This window comes from Chelonoidis abingdonii, chromosome 22 (genome assembly GCF_003597395.2).
Source record: "Chelonoidis abingdonii isolate Lonesome George chromosome 22, CheloAbing_2.0, whole genome shotgun sequence".
Taxonomy (NCBI): Eukaryota; Metazoa; Chordata; order Testudines; family Testudinidae; genus Chelonoidis; species Chelonoidis abingdonii.
This window is the reverse complement of record NC_133790.1, coordinates 9,279,694-9,304,935: the sequence shown is the minus strand read 5'-3', so window position 1 is coordinate 9,304,935 and position 25,242 is coordinate 9,279,694. Positions and strand designations below refer to the sequence as shown.

General features: G+C 46.2%; 1 protein-coding gene across 15 annotated transcripts in view; it reads left to right on the top strand.

Annotated features, from left to right (window-relative positions):
* NCOR2 (nuclear receptor corepressor 2) overlaps positions 1 to 25,242 on the top strand; it is a 428,298-nt gene that overhangs the window by 118,049 nt on the left and 285,007 nt on the right. The gene's annotated exons all lie outside the window — the stretch shown is intronic.

The window sequence follows — 25,242 nt, the reverse complement described above, 5'->3', positions numbered from 1 at the left end:
AATTTTGGGTCCTGCTCATTGGGTGACTTCCTGCCAGTTTGTTGCTGATGCAGGGTGGTCATGAGCCTGGCAGACAGGCTCAGGAGCACTTCTCCCTGGGCTGCAGCTCCTTATCCTAACCTTTGCTGATCAACCGATTAGCCACAGATGGGGAAGGAGCTACTCTGTCCCTGGACCCCCTTATTGGCTGTGGCAGTGTGTGGTTTATATGCCCCAGTACAGCGCCATCTCACAAGGATGCTGTGTGCATTGGAGTAAAGGAGCAAATTCTGTCCTGATCAGAAACTAGACATGAGGGTGGAGGGTTGGAGGATGGGGGGCAGAGAAACATGCCAGGTTTGCAATCGTTTCAGAGCCACTTTGAGGGTGACCCCCAGAAATGAGCAAATGCTCAGGGCTGTGGGTTCGACTTCTTATATCTTCCAAATCAGCTTTGCTTTCCCTTTTGTGGTACCATCTAATAAAGTGAAACCAACCAGTTGTGTTGGGTGCAAGTTGAAACATGAGTGCTAGATTTTTTTTCCAGCCTGCCCTTCCTCGCTGGCTGGCGTGAATGCTGTTTTTATTTCGCTGAGTTAAGGTTGGAGGGGTTTGCTGGCGCAGCTGCTAAAGGCTATTGTTACAGCCGCATTAAATCTTCCAGAGTTATGTGATACCGCTGAGGTATTTAGGAGCTGAAGAGACCTTGTTTGAGGCTGCAGATGGGAACCCAAAAGGATCATCTCCTACTTAGTGAAAACAGAGCAATCTTTCCCCCTCTTCCCACCCATGCAGCCTTCACCATGGTCCCCTCAAGGCTACCTTGTCTCCCTTAATAAGGTGGAGGGTGGGGCATTTCTTAGAAACCTCTCCCTGTGTGATCTTGTGCTCTGCAAAGGTATATCTCTTCCTTGGCAGAGCTGGCACCTGACCATGGCGGCAGAGACAGAGCTCATCTCTGGTGGGGACTATTGGGGAGGGAAGATGCAGCTGATTGCTTTGCTTTGAAATTGCTTTGCAGTGTCCTACTAACCCCAGCTTGGAGCTTGCTTGCATGTCTTGGCCAGGTCACTTTTGTCATGGGCTGACTGTGTAGTGGGAACTAATTTGGAAGGATATGGCGGAGGAACAAACCTGTCCTGGTGCTAATAAGTGTCCGCTTTTAATGATATTTTGATTCACGTTTGCTACTTCCTATGACATATTTTGCAAGAACAGGGTCCTAGCCCTAGGTAAATTCATGACTACTTAGTCTGCCTACAGACTGTATTTTTGATTACATTGGTAGGAATTGTTTTGTTTCTTACATTTGTACGGTGTTTAGCACTACAGTGCTCGGACGTCTAGGTGTGACCGTAATACGAGTAAATCCATAGCTTTGTCTGTTTAGTGGTGGTCCTGCAGTCTCACACCTTGACCCCATATCTGCTGTTGAAAACAGCCTTGTAGAAACAGTGTGAGGGTTCAGAAATTAGCCTTAAAATTGTTTGAGGCTCAGAGAAACTTCCCCAGGAAGAGAGATTTGAAACATTTGTGGCTGTTTTGTTTAAAAATGAGGCACATAAGAGAGGACCTGATAAAAGCTTGCCAAACAATGAGTGGTAGAGAGAAGGTAAATGTGGCATTTCTGTTTGCCTTTCTCATAATGCAAAAACAAGGGCACAAAAACAGAAAGGCAAAGAACTTCAAAGTTAAAAAAATGCTACATAATTTATGGATATCTTATGGAACTCATTGCCACAAAGTAGCATTAAGACCATGAGTTCAGAATTTGAAAGAGCACTGGACATTTATGTGCCTAATGAGAACATGCAGAGTTTCCTTAGTAAGCATTTAAGGAAAAGGAACAGCCCCCTGCCTGCCATTTCCCCGCCCCAATTTGGAAGGGACATAAATCCTCATGCTTCAGAGTATAAATGAACCTCTAATACATGGGGTTAAGAAGAAATTCCCTGTGTAGGTAGGTTATTCTGTCATAGTGCACTTCAGAATTTTCCACCTTCCTGGGAAGTTTCTGGTATTGGCCACTGTCAGAGACTGGATGCCCGGTGAACCCCTGGTATGTTATACCATCCCCGTATAGCTCACGCTTTATTTAAAATAAATTATGCAGTCTCTGTAGAAGTGTGGGTGCTCTTAATGGGAATGGCAAAAGCTGTTCCTTTTTTAAGGCCAGATTGGGCAATGGTGATTTTCTGAAAACAGCTATATGAACTGTTCCTCCTTTTGCTCCCAAGTGCACTGAATCATTGTGAACCAACCGAATGGGGACAGCAGAGCATTTTCCACATTAATGATGAGCTGGAGCAGCATAATATGTGGATGTCTTGTCAATTGCTGTCTTGCCCAGCTCCTGGACGGAGGGATTGCTTATTGAACATTCTGTGACCTTTAGCTAAAGGTGAAAATGCATATTACTTGTATGCGTAACCTTCTAATGTGTCATGAACTCCTGCGCTCATGCTGAGGTTTCCTTTGAGAGTGGTTTTCATTTTCCATCAACCCGCAGTTATTTTCTGTAAACAGATCAATTAGAACATAAGAATGGCCCTGCTGAGTCAGACCAATGGTCCACCTAGCCCAGTATCCTGTCTTCTGACAGTGGCCAGTGCTAGATGCTTCAGAGGGAACGAACAGAAGGCGGCAGTTTGAGTGGTCCATCTCCTGTCATCCAGTCTCAGTTTCTGGCAAATTTCCATTCATAACCTTGCCTCCATCCTTCACTGTAAAGCCCCATGTAATCTGTAGGCAATGGGGTGAGAAGGGTTCCCCCCATTCATATATTGAATTTCCTGTGATGTCCTCCTTAATCATCATCAATTCACCAGCGCATGCCCTGCCGTTTCATTGCTATAGGAATGACTAGGACCTGGGCAGGAGTGAGGGAACTTGCATGGTAGGACTAGCAGAAGGGAGGTTTAGGCATTCTGAGAGACACGGTCTGTTGTTGCAGGCATTAGCAGGAAATATCAAGCAGCCCCAGCATTGCACATTGGTTTACTTTATGGAGATTTTAACTTTGCATGTGTGCATGGGAATTTAGCTCTCTCAAGAGTTGCTAGCTGATGAGTCATGAAGAATGAAAGCTCCTCTCCACAGAACAGGTGGCTCACTATGAGCTTCCCACAAGCTGCCCTGCAAACGATCCTTTCTCTGGAGGGACTACTTCTGACGAGACTACAATTTTATGAGCGAGACTTTAGCTGCTCTTATTTGTAAGCACTGAGCTTAAATTTTCAAACAAGCACCTCCATGCTTTCTTTCATGCTGCCCCTCACGCTTGGGAGGCTCCCCAGTAACATCCACGAAGCTACTTTGTTGTCCTACTTTGGATTTCTCCTTAAAACTCTCCTTTGCTGCGTGATGCCTACAAAGCTTGGCAATGGTTAGGCTCCTGGTGTGCTGAGAACACAGCCTACCATGCTGACTGATAGTGTCTTGTTTCCTTGTGCTCCCCTGTCTGTCTCCGTCTGTTGTTTTACACTTAGATTGTAAGCCCTTTTTGTTCTGTGTTTGTACAGAGCCTAGCACAATGGGGTCCTGATCCATTGCCGGGGCCCCGAGGCACCACTGCAAAACAACAATAAATAATACTGATCTCGGCTTGATTTTTTGCGCCTAGCAAAGTCAGTGACAAAACTCCTGTTAACTTTAGTAAGTGCAGGATCTGGTCCATGACCCTCTGCGGAGCGGCTGAGCACATGATGTCCCCACCCCTTGTCGAAGGTCACCCTTTTGTGAGGCTAGCCTTCTAGAACCACCGTTCTGTATCTCTAGTGAACTAGCCCATTAGCTGCTTAATCAACAACTCCCTCACTACAAGTGCCTGTTCCTTAGGGTCTGAGACTATCCTATTTTGGGGAAGTCCCATGGCCTGTGTTATACAGGAGGTCTGACTAGATGATCACAAATGGTCCCTCCTGGCCTTGGCCTCTATGAATCTATCCCAGAGATGTCCCTCAGACACGGCACTCATTCAGTGCTGACCTGTTAGTTTAGCAGGCTGACGGAAGTTACCTTCACACCCAATCAAGCAAAATCAAGTTGATTTGGTAAGTATATGCCAGTATGTTGACATAAATAGTTGGAGAGGATCAGAGAAGTTAAATGGGGAATTAATCATTGCAGTCCCCAGTTAACTGCTTCCCTGCTGAAAAGGAATGTAATGTAACAAATCAAAAATTCTACAAGTTGATCTACGCATACCTTTCCCTGAAACAACAAACTTGGTTGTAATTCTCACTGCTAGCTATTTTGAGGCGAAGAAGTGTGTACACTTTTATTTTGGATTGAGAGTGCCTTATTTTGATTTAAGTTGTTGCAATTTATTTATTTAGTTATTTTCTTAACTGATTTTAAGTTAAATCACAATAGGACGCTCAAAATCTGAAACAAGTGTTCACACCCGGAGTTGCACCAAAATAGCTAAGGATGTGAATTACAAGTTGTTGCTTCAGTGTGTCGAACCCGCCGTAAAGGAAAGTGTTTGGCCATGATGATGTAGTTGGTCTGTCAGCATTTTGTTACTTGCTCAGACACTAAAACACGGCTGGGAAAGTCGTGCGCTCTTCAGGTTCTTCCGTTGGCTTTGAGCTTCCAAACTGAAATGCTGGTTAGCATTAAAAAAAAAAGGTTCATCTCAAGTGTTAATTTCATCTGCATTAATAAAGGCAGTCATAATACATTACTGCACAACCAATCTAAACAGAATGGTTTGTTCTGATATGTATCCTTCATTGTTGTTGGCAAATCCATCAGCACAATCTTGATCAGTCTGACTCTCATTAATCCTTAAGGGAGGCTGTATTTAAACAATCTGCTTCATAAACTGGCTCATGTGGTAGCACTGTCCCCTTAGAGCAGGGGTTAATCAATAGGCAGGCCACAGGCCAAATCTGGACTGTCAGACGCTTTTGAATGGACCCTCAGATCTTTTTATTTACTACTTATAATAATAATTTTTTTTATTATTTTCTCTGAAGTCCGGACTTGACTGTATGTCATGACCAAGAAATTTGGACTGTGACAAAAAATAATCAATTATCCCTGCCTTAGAGTATTTCTATAGCAGATCTCCTAGGCTAGGCAGGGTCAGCCTGAGCGTCATTCAAATGTTGTAGTGGGTGACACAGCAGGGGATGCTGCTCAGAGTTAATACTGAATCAGTGCCCCAGTGCGAGGTTATAAGGACATCATGATGCTGGAGGTTCTCTTCACAGGGGAGGCATAAAACCATGAGGTCCTGACCTCTCGTGATCATTAAAGATCCCCGTCAGTTCTCTGAACAACAAGGGTGTTAATCTTGGTGTTCTGACCAAAATCCAACTAGGGTAATTATGCTCTTCCTACCTAAAGTTCTCCCAGTAGTTTTGAACTAGGCAAGTTAACCCCGATGGTCTATCCTGAAAAACTGTTGCATAGGGATGTATGTTGCCAGTGTGGCAGGGTTTCTATAGATGGCTACATTTTAGAGGTGGGTGAAATGATCTGTATAAAAATCGCTTTGAGATGAGTCCGTATGAAGTGCTTTATGCATGATAAATGTAAAGTGCTATTGGTATTACTGATTTGTGGAGAGGCAGTGAATAATTTTACCTCTAGACCACAGTGCTTGACTATATATTAATTTATACGTCTGTTGCAAACTGAAGACATTAGAGCATCGAACACCAACCTGCCCCTGAGTTGCTCAGAGCTACCTCCTGCCCCATCCTAGCAATCCCCAAAAGCAAAGAGATTCCTAGTACCAGCTGCACAGCAGCATTGGAGGCTGCTCAAATTTCACATGAGATATTGTCATCTCTCAGAGTACTTTCCATGATCCCTTGCCTGATGCTTTATTGGCATTTAAGGACTGATTTGAAAATTTAAAAACAAAACCGTGGAACTGAAATGGCAACTTGGATTCAATTGCTTACTCTAGAACTCAAATCATCTCTCTGGAAAAGTGGCTTTAAATTTCTGATGATGCATTATGTGAGCTCTGAATTATACAGTGGTGGCTTGATTAATTGATTTATGTTTTGGTTTGGGATAGCTTGAAAGTAGAGCAAGAAGAACCCCTGATTCCTGGCAAGGAGACAGAATCCAGAGCTGGGAAAGGCTTAGCTTCCAACACTCAGGATTCACAATGCATTTTCCCTGGTACATTTTTTTTACTTTTAAACAGATGGAGCTGTGGCAAATTTCCACTTTTTTGCTTCCTAGCCAGGAATCTACACTCCAGTGGGGCTTTTGAATTTGATTTGTAAGCCTATGGGATGCTTCCTTGCATTTAAAAATGTCACATGGGTTGATCACAACAACACAGTAAATCTATACAAGGAATTAATACCTTGTAATGAGGACCTTCAAATGATCCTGTTGGAGCTCTGAAAATCACCTGTTTTCCCTCCTCTTCCTTCTTTCCATCATAATAGAATGCTTGGTACAGGCATTGTCAGTGGTGACTGGATGGGATTCTTTTTGGGTCTCTTTAGCCCTGTTCCTTAATTGGCTAAAGGAATTTCCACTGAGGTTAATGTTACTCTTCTCCCAGCCCAGATTGTGACTGCCGTACTTTGCCATCCCAGGAAGCCACCGTGGCAGTGGAGCCCAGGGTTCTGCCTGACAGCGCTTCATCCTTAAGCCAGGAGATGTGGTACTTTTTGGCTTAAGTACGCCAGGAGCTTCAGTTGGCTGTGAAGACTGCCCGACGGCTGGCTTTATCAACGTGGTACCGGACAATGAAACTCCAAATAATAGGCATGCAGCATCACAGAGGGAAATGGCTTCATTCGTTGTGTTTGGCAGGCAGAACCATCAAACAGCTCTGAGACCGGGATCTGGGGAAGAGAAGAAAGTGTGAGAATGGATGGAAACTCTCTGAAAGAGGACTATGGAGCACTGCAAATGTGCAGTATATAGATTAAAGCATGGACCTTTCTCTGAAGAGCTTGCAGTGGAAAACGAGCCAAGGTAGAAGCACAGTCTTGTGGTTGAGGCACTAACCTGGGATTCAGGAGATCTGAACGTCAGCGGGACATAGACTCCTAAGTGCCCAAGTCACTTTTCAAAATGGGGTTTAATACCATGAATCTCCAGGTGCTTTGGAAAATTTTACCCTTAATATTTCTGTTCCTCCTTTCCTGGGATAGTAATCCTTCCTTTCTCCACTGTTTGCCCAGTCCATGTAGCTGGGCCATGCCCCAACAATTTGTTGTGGTGTAAATGATGCCAACACAATGGATCTTGGCTGGGACCTCTAGAACGGAAATAATAGGTGGTGGTAACAAAGACCAGTGATGGGACAATGGTACAGATAAAGGAATCATGGGGAGGATTTCTAGGAAGGCTCTTGGAAGAAATGGGTGTAAGGAAGAGAGAGGACTGGGGGTTTCTTGGCAGACAAGACTAAGGAACTGGTTCCTAGCACACGGACAATGTGCTGGAAAACCTGGAGCTGAGAGGAGGTGGTAGTGATAGGAGGGAAGAGTAGGAGTGAGATGGGGAGTCAGAAATTTAGAACAGAGGTGCTTAAATTGCAGAAGAGATTTGTGGAGGGGCAAGATTAGATAAGGCCCCCGAAAGCAAGGTATAGAATTACAGGATTGGAAGGGTCCTCAGGAGGTCATCTAGTCCAATCCCCTGCTCAAAGCAGGTCCAATCCCCAAATGGATTCAAGGTTTGAACTCACAACCCTGGGTTTAGCAGGCCAACGCTCAAACCACTGAGCTATCCTTCCCAGAGCTTGGGTGCATTAAAGGCCTGGGTTTTTAGGGTGTGATGGTAGCTTGAGAGTTGTGGTTAGTGTGTGACCACAAGTGATTCTGGAAAGCTGAGTTCCAAGCCTTGGGGGGATTTTACAGGATGATTCTGGTGGACAAGAGATGGAAATCCCCAGCAAAAGGCTCTGTTTTAGTTGTGGTTGGGTATGACTCAAGGATGGGGAAGGGAGCACAGGGCCCTGCAGTGCTCTGGACAAACATTTCTGCTGGAGAAGCTCCAAAGAAGTGAAGTCCTAAATTGTTTGTTTTGCAGACACCTCTCTGGCTGCGTTTGCCACCTGCCTGAGGACCAGCTGCTGAAATCTGGTGGTAGGTGTCAGAGCGACTGCGGCTAGTTACGAGGATCCGCTGGTCAGATGACTGTGAAGTCAGAAAAACAGAGCACTATTCCCTGTGACATTGGTTCCTTTCAGTGAATGGCATATTCAGCATGGCCAGGAAAAACACCACTGAAATTCACAGCTCACTGGAAGGAAAAAATAGGTTAAGAAGGATGCGCTGCTGTGCAGCTGGTACAGAGGCTGCTCGGGATGGCAACAGATGCAGTCTCAGTATAGAGATGGCAACAAAAACCAATGCTTTTCCAAGAGCAGGCCATGTGGGGGGTGGTCATCTTCTGAAACAAAGGGCCACGCTGACAACGTTTGGGAGATTGATGGCTAAGAGGCTCTACGGGAACAATAAGGAGGTTGTCTGAAGCACATGTTGCATCCCTGTAGACAAGATAACACTGTGCTAATTCAACCAAGTTTTTATTACTAACCTTAACTCAAACAGCATACTTGAGTTTGGAGGAGTAGTTGTTGTTGTTGCTTTATTTTTCTTGCATCTCTAATCTCTCTCTGTTGGATATTCACATGGTTGGAGGGCCGGCGGTGCTGGATTGGGTTGCCCTGTTTGATCAATAGCTTCCTTTTGTTTCTGCGTAATCAATTGCAGATGTTTTCTCTGGTCCCCAGAACAGTGAATCATTACTGAAGAAGCCAGCTGAGTCTAGCTATATAGCAACTCCAGTGTGGACTGCCTTTATCAGGGCAACAGATTGCCCCTAACTCACTGCAGAAAGACATCCAGAGACAGTAATCAGCATCTCCCTTGATTGATTAGAGTGAAAAATTATAGGTGATAAGATGAGCCCCTCATAGTGTGAGCCACTGAGAGATTTCTTTTTAGAACGAATCTTTGAGCTCTTCTGTACTGTGGAATGTTTTCAATTCCCTATTCCCTGTCACTGCTGTAACAGAAAGGATGCTATCAAGTTGTTCGTTCCTGAACTTGACCTAAATAATAACCCTTGGAGGCAGTGTGTCTCTGCACAATTTCCAGACCTGCATATGGCTGGCAGCCTGATGCCAGCATTTGAAGGGGGTAAGATAGCAGTTGCTTGATGGGGAATGCCACACTGAACACTTCCTTCTGGTCGCAAAATGGTGTGTGTGTGTGTGTGTGGGGGGGGGTGTTTGTGTTTTTTTTTTAAGCTACTATTGATGTAGAAACTTGGAGTGATCATGTTCTGGGTCCTTGTGTTTCCTCTGCTTGCTGAACAGCAGCTGGTAGTGAGCAAATAGGTGGTTGATGCTTGAGCACAAGCAAGGAATGAAATCGCCAACGAGTCATGCTTACCTTTGGCGCTACATTCGAAGGAAAGGGGAAATGGGTCAGTTACCTGGCAAGGTGCTATAGGTTGGGGCCTGACCCTAACTGCTTGCGACTTTTGAGAAGCGTGGGGTAAAATTCAACCTAGTCTTGCTCCTCTCCAAAACCAGTGGAGCGGTTCATTCCTACGTGCTCTAACAGTAACCATGGGGCTGGGATGTATCTGGAGGGCTGGAAGCATGTAGACATGCAGATCATGCTATGCAGCCTAGACCCAGTCATGATCTCTCTGCATATACCCCATACAGAAGATTTTGCTTGTGTGTGAGAGAGAGAGAGAGATGGGCTTTGGGTGACGGTGGCTTGTTGCCAACCAGAATAAAGGAACATCTTGATGTTTTTGTAGCAGCGTGTGTATGTGGGGGCGGGGTGCCTTCACCAGCACGTGGGGATATTTCCACACCAGCCCAGAATTTGGTGTGTTTGCTAAATGTGTCTGGTGGTGGGGAGGAGAGGAGATTAATGTCACTTTCAAGCATGTAAAAGGTTATGGCAGATCACCAATGGACACACAGCATGTCAATTCCCACTGGCATCAGGGCACGATTCAGTGCTAGCGTCATGGTGCTGCCAGGGTTTGTGCCTGCCTCCAGTGGAACAGCATTGGAGCCCGGGCTGTGAGGGGCCATACCGTCACCTGCCTCTGGAGCAGCACCCGCTGCTGGAATAGGGTTGCATCATGGCACCGCTCTCTGCCCCTCCACTCAGAGTTAGCAGAAACCATAGTGTTGGGGGCAGCCGCTTGGGGAGAAGACCACCCTGTAATGTCTCCTCACAAGCCCTGTGGCAGGGAGGGGAGGAACCGCCCTGCCCTGCCTCCAAGTAGGAACCAGGGGCAAACATTACTTTTTAAAAATGATCCCTCCCTCCAAAGAAACAACCAGCCAGCCTACCTAATGCAGGGTATAGAGAGCAAACTCCTCCCTCCCCCGCATCTACCATAAACACCTTACAGGACATCCATCTGGCGCCACTGTAGTTCGTGCCGTCGCTGCTCCTCTGTCCGCCCGATAACGGAGGAGCAGCAAGAGGCCATGAATGCAGAGCTCCTGCCAGGATGCTCTTCTGAATGAGATGGGAGCGTCTCCTCTCCCATTGCGCAGTGAGTTTCTCAGGGCTAGTCTGCTGTCTTGTGAGGGTGCAGTGAGAGCCTGGTGCGGCCAGACAGCATCATGGCACTGCTGAGATGTTTTGGCCTCAGAAAGTGGCTTTACACGGGTAAAGGCTAAAAAGTATGTTTCTCAGTCTGCAGGGCAGTGCCCAGGGCCGTTCAAACACCGAGAAGCTAAAATAGGTCCTGCTTGATGCTGGCACGAAAATAGCTGCTATTGGGTCGACAGCCCTGGAGACAGAAATCCTCCAGTCTGAGTAGCAGCAGTCCAGGCTTCCCCAAAATGCCTCCTCTTGCCCGAGGTGCCATGACCCTCATTGGGAGGCCACCGTCATGGATAAGACAGTAACTGGGTCAGTGTAGTTCTATGTCTTTTTGCTGAGACTGTCCTGTGTAACTAAAATGCCTCCTGCCTCAAAAACATTCTCCATTTTGCCATTGAGCACGTGCAAGCTACTCAGACCATTACCCGTGATCATTTACAGCTTGTGTGCATGCTTGCAGTGGGGGAAGAGTGTTGGTGAACCTCTGATGGCATGGGTAGCCGGCTTGGGGGATTGAACTCAGCTTCGCTCGTTCTGCATCGACTGCTGACTTTCGCTTGCTGATGGTGTAGGCTGTTTTTCAGTTGGTGATCTAGTGGGTAAGATGGGAGACAAAGGGAGAAGTGAGATAGGATTCATTGGCAAAACAAGTGCGGGAGCTGGGAGGAAGGATGGTTTAGTGGGTAGGCTCCTAGCCTGGAACACAGGAGCCCTGGGTTGAATTTCCAGCTCTGCTGCAGACGTCCTGTGTGATGTTGCGCAAATCACTTGGGATACATCTACACAGGGATTAAAAAAACAGCAGCTGGTCTGGGTCAGCTGAGTGGCTCATGGGGCTTGAGCTCTAGGGCTGAAAAATTGCTGTGTAGATGTTCGGGCTGGAGCTGATCTCTGGGACCCTGCGAGGGTGGAGGGTCTGAGAGCTCAGGCTGTGGCTTGAGCCCAAACGGTCTACACAGCAATTTTTGGCCCCGCTTAGATATTTCCTCAGGAAACTGAGTCACAGAGTAACTCTGTGCTATCTGTAAAATACTACTACTGATGATAATTCTTAGCTCTTACCTCCCCGACCTCAAGGAGGTGTTGTCAGGGTAAATATGTTAAGGACTGTGAGGGACTTAAATACTCTGGTAATGGGGATCACAAGTACCATAGATAGTGATTGGGGCAATCAGAACCATTCTGTGCCTCAGTTTACCAAAGAGACATCACTAGGTACTGGGAAGCCTAGGATTCCTGACTTGCATGTTAGGCTCTAACCACTAGTCCAGCCCCTCTCTCAGGCAGCAGTTTCATACAAATTCATGCCCATATTGTCCCACGCTTCTGCAGGTTTCAATCCGTGTCATGCTGAAACGTGCTGGCAGCACGTTTCAGCATGAGTTGGAGGCTTCAGTTTCACTTTCTTAACCTAATGATTCCCAGAGAACACAGTGGATTTATATGTCCTGGCCTGGCACAACTTGGGTGCTATAAAACCATCTTTTTCTCCCGGTTCTGTTGCTCTGCCGTTGAAAGGAATTCTTTAAAAACAATATTTTGATTACCAGCAATTAAAATTAACCAAACATCATAGTCCTACAATTAGGATAAGAAGCAATTTATACTTCAATTTATAATGTGTTCACCATCATTTTGTGCTCCCTTTAAGGGCACAATCTGATTAATCAGCTTCATTTTCGGCAAAGCTGTTGTCTCAGTGCAGTTGAAATGTCCTGTTTTCAAAAAATTTCTTACAATAAAACATGAAGTGAACTTGTCATATATGATCTGTGCAGTGTGCCAGCTAGGGGGAAAAGGACTCGGTTTTGCTTATTCATAAGCACTTAATAAAAGCCTGGACTGGTGGCTTATGAAAAGACTGTGCTTGTCCAGTCGTGTCCCCCGCCCCTCCCCTCGAGTTTGGGGCATGCAGCATTCTGGCAGAATGGCATCTCCTGAGTACTTTGTGCTCTAGGACTGTGGTAGGGAAGCTGAGGCAGGTCGAGATTCTCATGTACTTGGAATCACAGGTATTAGAGATGGACAGGCCTGTTAAGTCACCTGGTTCATCCCTCTTCCACTGCAGAGCTGCCCTCTTGTTGTGTCGTGTCGACTGCTTTGTTGTGCTCACTTGCAGATCCCTCGAGCACTGGAAGGCCATTCCGCGGTGGAATAGAACACACTGGTAGGGAATGCTCTGCTGGAGTCACAGGTCTCCCTAAACTCACTGTAAAAAGGCCTTAAAAATGAATATGAAGAAAGGGAATATTAAAGGCTGTTCCTCTGTTGGGAAAATGATGGGTCATATTTGTTGCAAGATTAGCCCATGACTTCAGAGTATCAGGCTGCCCTCCCGTTGGCCCCAGCCTGCATCTTCAGGAGCTAATTCTGATGCCACTGAGAAGCTCTGGATCAGGTTGTTGGTAGGGGTCCTTGCTCTGCATGGGAAAGTGCCCGAGTCTGGGGCCTGGTCTACACTACGCGTTTAAACTGAATTTAGCAATGTTAAACCAATTTAACCCTGCACCCGTCCATACAACGAGGCCCTTTAGATCGATATAAAGGACTTTTTAAACCGATTTCTGTACTGCTCCTCGATGAGAGGAGTAGCGCTGAAATCGGTATTACCATGTCGGATTAGGGTTAGTGTGGCCGCAAATCAACGTTATTGGCCTCCGGGCGTATCCCGCAGTGCACCATTGTGACCGCTCTGGACAGCAATCTGAACTCGGATGCACTGGCCAGGTAGACAGGAAGCGCCCACGAACTTTTGAATTTCATTTCCTGTTTGCCTAGCGTGGAGCTCGATCAGCACGGGTGCGATGCAGTCCCAATCCAAAAGAGCTCCAGCATGGACCGTACGGGAGATATTGGGTCTGACGCTGTATGGGGAGACAAATCTGTTCTATCAGAGCTCCGTTACAGAAGACGAAATGCAAAGCATTTGAAAAATCTCCAGGCTAAGATAGACAGAGGCCACAGCAGGGACTCAGCACAGTGCTGCGTGAAAAGCGTAACGGAAGCCAAAGAATCAAATGGACGCTCATGGAGGGAGGGGGACTGAGGACTCCAGCTGTCCCACGGTCCCCGCAGTCTCCGAAAAGCAGTTGCATTCTTGGCTGACTCCCAATGCCTGTAGGGTCAAAACATTGTCGGGTGGGTTCAGGGTCTGTCTCGTCAATTTATCCCCCCTCCCCCCCCAGTAAAAGAAAAGGGAAAAAAATCGTTTCTTGCCATTTTTCAATGTCACCGTAGTTATGTCTACTGCATTGCTGCTGGTAGACGCTGTGCTGCGGCGCTGAACAGTAGCATCCCTTCCCTTCCTTTCCTGATGGCAGATGGTACAAAATGGTGGAAACCATCATCGTCCCGTGAATGCTCCTGGCTGGCCTCGTTGAGGTTGGCCGGGGCGCCTGGTAAATATGGGAATGATCCCTGTCGTTCCTGCAGACGTAACAAATGCTTGGTAACCGTCCCCATCACAGCAGCTGGAGCCTGAACTCCATCAGCGCGCCCCCCCCCTTTAATGAAGAAAAGATTCTGTACTCCCTGGACTCTCATAGCACTGAGAGGCTGCGCTCCCCCCTTTAATGTCCTGCCTGGACTATCAGGCAGCTGGAGGCTGCCTCCCCCTCATTTTATCTCACTAAAAAGTCAGTGTTCCTTATTCCTGCATTCTTATTACTTCATCACACAAATGGGGGGACTTTGCAACGGGTAGCCGGGGAGGGTGTGGGAGAGGAAGCAATGGGTGGGGTTGTTGCAGGTGCACCCCCTAGAATGGCATGCAGCTCACCATTTCTGCGGGATTCCTGGGGCTCTGACTCGGAGTGTGCTGCTCTCTGGCTCTCTTGTAGACTTGCCCCATATTCTAGGCAGGACTGACTCTATTTTAGGCAAAACATAAAGAAGGAATGACCCAGGGAATCATTCCCATTTTTGTCCATCGCCCCCAGCCGACCTCAGCGAGGCCAGCCAGGAGCACCCATGATAGGCAGATGGTACAAAACGATGATAACTGTCATCACCATTTCCAATTGCAAACGGTGCAAAATGACTGATAACCATCATCTCATCGCCAATTTACAATGGCAGATGGTGCAATAGGATGGTAACTGTCTCTGCTACCTTGCAAAGACAAATGAATGCTGCTGTGTGGCACTGCAGTACCACTCTGTCAGCAGCATCCAGTACACATACGGTGACAGTGACAAAGGCAAACAGGCTCCATGGTTGCCATGCTATGGCGTCTGCCAGGGCAATACAAGGGAAAAAGGGCGCAAAGATTGTCTGCTATTGCTTCATGAGGAAGGATTGCGTGGGACATTTACCAGAATCACCCGCGATACTGTTTTTGCACCATCATGCATTGGGATCTCAACCCAGCATTCCAATGGGCGGGGGAGACTGCGGGAACTATGGGATAGCTACGGGATAGCTACCCACAGTGCAACGCTCCAGAAATCGACACTAACCTTGGTACATGGACACACACACCGAATTAATGTGCTTAGTGTGGCTACACGCACTCGACTTTATACAATCTGCTTTACAAAACCGGTTTATGTAAAATTGGAATAATCCTGTAATGTAGACATACCCTGGGAGACAGGAAGCATAACAGTGGTTGGCTGTGACTGATGTTGTCTGGGTTTGGAGGAAAGTGAAGGTCCGAACTGGAGCAGATTGCAGAGTTGCTTCCAAAAGTCCCTTTCTCTCTCCTGGCTGGAGATCAGGCAGCCAGACCCTGCCAGCTGGAAGCAGGGAGAAAAGAATGAAACATGCAAGCAACCACAGACGGTTAGAACCGCAATCAAACTAAGCAGCAAGAAATGGTGGCTTGCATGCAGTTATTGGTTTAGTATACAGGTTATCTTGAGGTCGGGAGCTAATGGGGGCTTTTATTTGAGACAGTGTGGTAGATGGCATTGCAGACAGAAAGCTTTCAAAATCAAAAAGCTTTTTCATTAGAACCCTCTGGGTTTCTGTGAAGCTCGTGGCTTTCTTGAGGACTGATTCAGTCCTCTCTCTCGCTCTCCTCCCCCCCTTGTGCGCGCGCGCGCTCTCTCTCTCTCTCTCTCTCTCTCTTATGACAGTTTGACTGTTGTATCTAAATGAGCCTGACAAGCTCAGGTTATTCAGGGTCAGAGGATTTACCAGGAAGTGGGGGTGGGAGGAGTGCTTTCAGTAGTGCTTCAAGAAGAAGAAAAAAAAAAAAAGCATCGAAAACAAAAACATAAAAAGACCGTAAGCATGCCAGAGCTGTCTGTCATCAGCTAGCTCCCACCAACACACAGCGGATGTGCAAATTAATCTGATCCTTCTTGGTGGCTAAGGACGGCTCTAGACGGATTTCAAATAGGCCTTATGCACCTTTCCATGCTCCTGAATGAAGACATTTTAATGAGGCTGTTTGGCTCTTTAGCATTTTTTTTTAAACACTAATTTTTTTTCTTCTATTTCGATCCTTTGCAGAATCCCGAGCACACGTACGTGTGTGTGTGTGTTGCAGATGTAACGGTTTTTGTTGGGTTATTTGAACTGGTTGTGTATTTGGGCGCAGTGGAAGGCACTGCCCCAGAAGCAAACAGGTTTAAATGGAGAGCTGTGGTTTCAGTGCATGGAATTGTCCGAAGCTCAATAAAAATTTCATGTATTTTGAGGGGACTGACCATGTTGTTTTAACTTCTAGGCCCTTACCCCACTAGTTCTACCAGCAATCAGCATAAAATATGGTGCCATCAGTGACCACCTGTCAACCCTTTGGGTTCAGTGGGGTTTCAAGGTCTAAATTAGAGCAGAATTGGGCCCAGTATTTCCATCCAGAGGCAAAATTAGAATCTGACCAAATGCATTTTTGAACAGAAGGCAGGAGGGTGGGGAGCACACTGCAGCCTTGCTAGTTTGATGTGGGAGTCGAGGCTCTCGATGTCCCACTTGGATCTTCTCTTATCTCCAGGGTGTATGCCATGGCCCATGGACACCATACACTTTCCAAGGTTTTAAGTAGGTGAAACTAGAATTCTTTTTATTCTTGGCTGCCACGTGTTGTAATCCCTGTTCCCATTCCCTCTCCCTCCTGGCTAGTAGCCGCGCACATCCCTGCACCTGGGTGCTGCATGCACGCTATAATTAATGGAGCAAATGGATGGCCAGTACAGTTACTTAGTGGTTTGGGGAATGGACTGCCACTCAGATCTGCTGTGGACAGGATCAAAGTTTGGATGTTAGCTGCAGTGAAATAATACATAGGGCAATTTCAGCATCCTGGCCAGGGCAACGATCCAGAGTACTGGAGAGAGGGCCTGTGATTCTGTGCAACAGCTGCTGGTTTTAGAGTGACAAATATGTACAGGTCTGTCGCATCTTATGCGCATTTAACATTTCAGCTTTATGTGGTTGGCAAAAAAAAAAAAGAAGAGAAAAATAACAATTGAAATACTGTTTCTGTAGTGCGAGCGATTCCACCTGCCATTCGACTCAATGTAATTTTGACTATACGTGGTTTTCACTTTACGCGCTAACAGCGGAATGGAACCCCCTGTAAGATGAGACAGACCTGTACGTTGATACATTTCTGGGCCTGGTTAATCCTGAAGTTGTTTGTTTGTTTTCTCCGTGCATTTCCATGGAGATGTTACTGCTAGCAGGGAACCGTTTCTTTGGTCCTTCAGCCCACATGGTCCAGCGTGGCACTGAGGGGAAAACTTGAGGGGCTTGAGGAAGATCAAGAGGAACTGTACCGTTTGCACTTTGCTGTCAAGCTGCAAGTGATCACAAGGACATGGTGGTCTGCTTCTGAGTCTATAATGACTAACAGGTCTGCGTCTGCTCCGGGAGCTGGGCTGTGCAGTGCCACTCCCCTTGTGCAAATCTGGTGTGGTTGGAGTCTCTCACTAGGTTATTGCGGAGGATTTAACTGTGTGCAATATTAGCCAGCATTCAATTCATGTGGTGAGGTTGCAGTAAAGATTTGATGGGGTGTGTGTGTGTGTGTGTGTGTGTGTGGACAGTTTTTGTTGTAGAAAAGGGATCTTGAGAGCTATCCAAGAGCCTTTGCTCTGCGTACAACACACTCTTTGTTCTCAGTGGACCTATATTCTACCCTCAGTCTCCGCATAGAAATCCAGTTAAAGTCCAAGGGTTATGGGCTGCCCTTATCCCCTACAAGGCAGCCCCACTGCTAGCACATGCTGCCTGCAGTCCGTAGCATGAACTCCTGTTGTTATCCGCAATGAGTGTCATAAATGGCTAGATCAGAGGTCCCCAACGCGGTGCTCACGGGCGCCATGGTGCCCGCCGGGGCATCTGTGTGCACCCGCATACTGTCCGGTGGACGAACATCTGCCAAAATGCCACCGAGAAGTAGCGTCATCCAGAGGCGTCGCCACTGAAATGCCGCTGTTTTTTGGTGGCATTTTGGCGACGCCGCCTCTGGGTGACGCCACTTGTTGGCAGCGACGCCTATTGACGTTGCCGCTTCTTGGCGGCATTTCGGCGAATGCTTGTCCGCCGGCCACGGGACCACTGGGCTAGATAGACCAATCTCCATGTGGCATGACTATTGATGTTAACAGACCAGTTGTTGCCCAAGACCTACACATGGAATAGGATCTCAGGCAAGGGGCAGAACCCTTTCGTTTGAAACATAACTCTTCGGTGGCCCACTGAAAGTTGCCATGCTTTCTGAGGATCCATGTGCTGTCATAGCAGAAAGAAAGCTCAGGACAGTTTGTTTATACATTGTAACAGTTAGTGTAGTTTTTCTCTCCACAGTTAGGTTTCGGGGGAGATTGATCAAGAGGATGATGAGACCTCAGAACTGGGGTTTCCCAAATGGTGGCTGATGCTACTGTTTGTTGGTTTGGCTGGTTGTCTCTCGTTCATTTGTGTATTAAAAAAAGTTAATTTCCACCAGCAAAACTGAAAGATATTGCTAATTCCTTCTTCCCACACCACCTATTTTCAGGACATTTGTTTGCAAAATTCTGTAGAATTTCCAGAAGCTGCAAAGCAATATCTAAGTCATCATGAAAGAAGATCTGGTCAGCCTGCAGGCTGTTGGAAGGTATGTCTCAAATGATCCCCAAATGATTTCAAAGTCAAGACACCCCAGACAAGCCTGCCTACTTCCTTTTGGAAAAACCACTACACACTGATTTATCTTCCAGCTGATGCCTGATATGAAATATCCTGTTTTGGTCCCCTCCCTCCGCCTCCCCGCCCCCTGTCTTAGCTGAGCTGAAGTCATTGTGCACAGTAGTATCCTTGGTTATAGTAGTTAGAGCTGTCGGACACTTTTGTTGCCTGTTTACTGTTTTTTGTTTGTTTGTTTTTCCATGACCCTCACCTCCCCTTCAGCCAGCATCTCTGGTGAAATGATGGCTCAGTGGTTAGGGCACTAGTCTGGATCTTGGGAGACTAGTGTTCAATTCTCTGCTCTGCCCTGGGCTTCATGTGTGACTTTGGGCAAGTCATCTAGTCATGCAGAACGGGGATAACAGCACTGCCCTGCCTCCCAGGGACGTGCTTTCGAGGTTGTGAGGCACTCAGCCCTCATTCTTGTAGCCTCTACGTAGATAGATGCATTTGGAGCAGATGTTACAGTTGGAATGCTTTGAGGATGGTGACTGCCCCATAGCAACCCTTTAAAACGGGGGGGGTTGTTGATGAGAAGTGAAGTTGGGGAGTGAGGGAGAGCGTGTTTAAAATTTGTGGCCCACTTTTGTTACTAATCTGAGTGGGTGCCTCTTGGTGCTCTAGTTGAATGCTGTTTTAAAGGCAGGCAAAAGACTTGAGCTTTAGAGAGCACCAAGGGGGGGCTTTTCATGTTTTTGTCTGTCATGACAAGTTTTATCAGCAACTTGTGAGCTAGTAAGGTGTCAGTGCGGATATTTGATGGTCGTTCACCGAAAGGAATCCCTGGGCTGGAGATGCTACGTTTAGGTTGTACAGTCTAGGAGATGACGTTCCTACTAGCATGTTGTGTTCTGGAAAGGTTCCTACTAGCATGTTGTGTTCTGGATTAACCGCCAAGGATTGTAAAGTGGAGAAGCAGCTGAGAGGGCAGATGAGTGGGGCTGAGGAGGGCTAGGGAATGAAATCGCAAGAGGGGAAAATGGGGGGATATAACAGCTCCATGGAGAAAGAGCCTACTGCTTTGAGCTATCAGCAAATAGAGGAGAGAGTTCATTTTCGTGTTTCAGTGTTTTTTGTTTTTTTTTCCAAAGAAAGAGAAAAGACATCCAGAGACAGAAGGAATGGAGAATGAGCAAAAAGTAGAATTAAAAAACCGAAAACAACCAAGAAAGAAAAAGAAGAGACGTATAGCTTTGGGGCTAGGCAGTCTTTGGTCATCTCACTCCCAATGTTTTGTCCCCATTCTCTAACAGGAGGCAAGGAATTGCAGTGTTTAAGCGCATGGTGCTGCATGCCTCGCTGTGGCATTGGGGCCATCACCTGCATTCTGAGTGGGGAGGTCACAAGAGAGGCTTTGGAATGATAAAGATGGTCATTAGAAGATCATCTCTTTGTCATGGCCACACTTGGAAGGTTTTCTGGCAGAGAGTGCCTTTTAAAGATTGCAAAACAAACCAAGGCCTCTTCTGACACCTACTTGTTAAACCCTAAAGGTATTTGTGTGTGAAAAGCACAATCTTGGCATACAATGCAATTTACTGTAGTAACTTTCTGAACAATTAATCCACCTACATTCTGACAGGTCTCCTGTGGCTCCTTTGATGGTTTGTCAAAGGGCACATAGAGATTCATGGATTTTAATCCTTTATGCTAAATTTAAGGTTGTTTTATGCTGGCAGAACCAAGCACTAGCATTAGTGAAGTGAAACACATCAGAGTCTGTCAGTGAACATTTGGAAAGTGTATTGGCCAACGCTGTGTCTCATGGGGTACGTCCAGACTACCCACTGTATTGGCGGGTAGCGCGATATATCTATCCCCGAACGCGCGCCCCGTCGACTCCAGAACTCCACTGGAGCGAGCGGTGGTAGCGAAGTCGACAGGGGAGCCGCAGACATCAGTCCTGCGCCATGAGGACAGGAGGTAAGTCGAAATAAGATACTTCGACTTCAGCTACGGTATTCCTGTAGCTGAAGTTGTGTATCTTACATCGACACCCCCCCTCCCCCCCCCCCCAGTGTAGACCAGGCCATTGACACTAAACTAGGAGGAGTGGTAGATACACTGAAGGGTAGGGATAGGATACAGAGGGACCCAGACAAATTAGAGGACTGGGCCAAAAGAAACCTGATGAGGTTCAACAAGGACAAGTGCAGAGTCCTGCACATAAGACGGAAGAATCTCATTCACTGTTACAGACTAGGGACCGAATGGCTAGGCAGCAGTTCTGCAGAAAAGGCCCTAGGGGTTATAGGGGATGAGAAGCTGGATATGAGTCAACAGTGTACCCTTGTTCCCAGAAAGGGCTAACAGCATTTTAGGCTGTATAAGTAGGGCATTGCCAGCAGATTGAGGGTTGTATCATTCCCCTCTATTCGACATTGGGTAAGGCTCATCGAGTACTAGTCCAGTTTGGGCCCCACATACAAGAAGGATGTGGACAAATTGGAAAGAGTCCAGCAGAGGGCAACAAAATGATTAGTGGGCACTGAGCACAAGACTTATGAAGGAGAGGCTGAGGGAACTGGGATGTTTAATCTGCAAGAAGAGAAGAATGAGGGGGATTGATAGCTGCTTTCAACGACTGAAGGGGGTTCTCAAAGAGGATGGATCTAGACTGTTTCAGTGGTAACTAGAATGACAGAACAAACAGGAGTAATGGTCTCAAGTTGCTGTGGGGGAGGTTTAGGTTGGGTATTAGGAAAAACTTTTTCACTCAGAGAGTGGTGAAGTACTGGAATGGGTTACGTAGGGAGGTGGTGGAATCTCCTTCCTTAGAGGTTTTTAAGGTCAAGACTTGACAAAGCCCTGACTGGGATGATTTAGTTGGGAATTGGTCCTGCTTTTAGTAGGGAGTTGGACTAGATGACCTCCTGAGTTCCCTTCCAACCCTGATATTCTGTGATTCTGTATTCTATGATTCTGTGGCGAAGCAGGAAAGACAGGTCTCAAAGATCGTAACTCATGGGTAGTAGCACATCTTTGTGAGCTTTCCCTTCACTTCAGGCAGTATAACGACTTGTAAGGCTAGTGAGAATTGGGAGGGAGGCTGGCTTGAGCAGGGGATGGAAGCTGGAGAGCCTTCTTACATGCTTAGAGCTGGGGCGCTATTGGGCCTGACAAACAAGAATTTCCCTTTAGACCATGGGTGCTCAAGCAGGAGGTCAGGCACAGGCATCAGGGAATCATGACTACTCTGCCCTTTGCACAGTGCAAAATGGAAGGATGTCCTGGCTAGATTGGTGGGGATCCGGTTATGGAAAAGGGAACCAGAGTATAGGAAAGATTGAACACCAGGGCTGAAATATGCCTGCCTCTTTGAGGTTTGCAATACTCTTCTAGCAATCATGTAATTGGCTTGGCAGGGTCTTCCTGGTTAGGTATGACATAAACCATATATAATTGTTAATAATGCAAAATTGAGTTTGACATTTTTACTGGGCAAATCCACTTCTCGATCTAGGAATCTGGGCATGATTTATTCCTTTTTATATATTTCTTTCAAAAGGTGATGGTCCTGCTTATGGGCCTGCCTATCCATCCGTTCACTAGGTATGCTTATATTTTGCATAGCTTCCCTAGTGAAGTGCCGAAAGCAACACCATATGGGACCTTTAAAAATAGAATGAGCCAGAAATTGGGGGAATGTGCCTTAGTGAACAGTCCTGTAGTGCCTGGGAGATGGACTGGAAGATCTAACAGGATCATTCCATCTCAAACTTCCTTGGTTTTCTGTATAAGATAATATGATCTAATCTACATTCCTGGGTTCCAAACAGAACCACCTGCTCAATGAGCTAGTATTGCTACAGACTAAGCAACTCAGGGGATTTTATCTCTGGAGATCTGGGTCATATCAGAATTTGGAATACCAACGTAAAGTTTGACCTAGACAGTCTCCAGTAGATGATGTTGTCTTCACATGAAACCATCTGTCAAGTCATGCTTCAGCTCAGGAGAGGCCCAGGTCTGGAATAGTAGGGGTGTAGCTGGAGTTGCATAGAATTTATCCAGGTAGAAGAAATGGATGAAATCTATGCAAGCTCATCCATGCTGCCTAAAAGAACTGGACTTGACTAAGATAATCTAGAATAGAAAAAGAAAACAATGGGTAACACCACGTTATCATATAGCAGTGGGAAACCATGAACCCTGGCGCCATGGCTAATATCCCCGTGTGCTATTCCAGGCATAACAAGAAATAGTAGCTAGTAGACACCATTTCCCCCCCATTTGATATTGGTCTCATTTAAGCTTTTGTGAAGGAGATGCTGAACTTGGAAATTATTCTGTTTTTCTTGGCTCCTCTGGAGAGAATGCCTAGAATTCTTCTTATTTCTTTCTGATTTTCCATAGAGTTACTGTACAAACATGTTATTTTACCTCTTGACATCCCAAGATGTTGGGCTTTGATATTTCCTGACATTTTCTTCTAATCTGTAGTCCCAGTTGGAATTGAAGCATTGCCTTTCATTGCTGATTTCTTTGTTCTTTGTTAAAGTTGAGAAGGGATGGCTTCAGCGTGAGATCATTGTCCAGCTCCTCTTGATTTTTAAATCTGTGGGACTCATTTTGAAAATTGGTGGGACTTATCTGGCCCCATCACCATGGTATCTGGCACCAGGTCTACACTAAAACGTTGAGTTGACCAAGCTACGTTGCATGAGGGAGTAGGGGGTGAAAACTGCACAGTTGTGAGTGACATAGTTAAGCCGATCTAACCCCCTGGCAGAGACAGTGCTCGGTCGACAGAAGAATTCTTCCACCAACCTAGCTGCTGCCTCTTGGAGAGGGGGATTAACCACAGCGATGGGAGAACCCCTTCTGTCACTGCAGTGAGTGTTTACACTGTAGCGCTTCAGCTGTCTCTCTGCGGCGGTAGTGGTTTGAGTGTAGACACAGCCTGAAAGAGTCGCAGTCTTTAATGTATTTACAAGGGATGTTTGAACCTTTTTCTTTTGAAATTGGCTTTTCCCAGAAAATTGGAGTTTTCTGTCTGATTTCCATGGACAATTTTACTTTTTTTCATTCAAGAAAAAAACCCCAACAAACAAACCCAGGAAATATTTTGGCAGAAACCCCAAATAGTGTGATTTGCATATGCTGCTACAGTGCATCATGGGAGTTATAGTTTGGTTTCCTCCTGTCCCAGTTCTCTTTTGTGGGCTGGGCTCCCTAGCTGGACTTCATTCTACAAGGGCTGGGGACTCTCCTGGTGCACTTTGCAATTTTTGCCAAAAAACTGAAATGTTCTGTGGGGGGGACACCTGCTTTCTGGCAAGCTCTTTTCTTTAGCCTCAGAACCCCGCTGTGAGGAGCAGCCATGTTTGTTGTTGCAGTTTATGATGGGGCCCGTGAGGCACAGAGGGACTAAGTGAACTGCCCAAGGTGTCACAGCGAGTCTGTTGATCTGGGAAGGGAACCTAGGTCTCCTGAATCCTGGGCTAGCCACTGGATCATTCTTCCTCCCCCCGAAACACTTATCTGCATTGAGTGGCTTGGGAATCAAACCAGCGTAGAAATGTTTCAATTTTTTTTCAGATGAAAAATACTTAAAATATGCTCTGAAGTCCTAGTATTTCCCTTCCTTCTTGCATAACTGCACCTCTACCTCGATATAACGCTGTCCTTGGGAGCCAAAAAAATGTTACCACGTTATAGGGAAAACCGTGTTATATTGAACTTGCTTTGATCCACTGGAGCACTGCTTTACCGCGTTATATCCGAATTCGTGTTATATTGGGTGGTGTTATATCGAGGTAGCAGTGTATATTCCAATATTACCATGGTTGTCATGAAAGTGGTGTGACATTATGAAGCATTGATCAGTGTTTTAGGTAATTAGATTATTAATCTTTGTTCTCTTCCCCCCTGCCCTGTGGTCAGGCACCTATCTGCAGTTAAATAGCAGTTGAAATATAGCAGCTGAAATATTTCATTGTTTGAATAAGAGTCTTTGTGGCATAGAGCAGAAGGGCTCCTTAGTTAATTAAATCAGGGACATACAGTACTGTACCCGCCAAGGAACAAAAGGAATGTGTACATAGTAAGTAACAAACTGTCCTTTCCACCCCTTTTTGCTCAGTTCTTGGGAGCCACGTTTAAAGGGTCATGGTCAAGATGATGATGTGTTTTCTTTGTTACCAATACCGTAGGTTGCTAAAGTTGAAAGCATTTTAGAAATTTAATTTTCTTTTAAACTTTTCTACTCTGTGGATATGACTTCAGCAGACCCACTTGCATGCTTAAAGTTAAGCCCGTGTTTGGCTGGATTGGGGACACAGTGCTCAGCGTGTTGCAGGATTGAGCCCTTTGTCTGCCTGTTGCTGTTTCACACCGATATACCTGCATCCTCACTACAAGGAGTTGTCCTTCTTTAACTATAGTGGTGTAATTAAAATGGTACAACTTTCTAGTGTAGACAGGGCCTCAGGCTGGACAATTAAATGAGCTTGATTAGTTTTAGTTTCTCATGACATGAAGCTCTTTAGGGAAGGGACTGTCTTTTTGTTCAGTGTTTGTACAGTGCAACGGATCCGTGGCTGAGACTCTTTGATGCCATGAT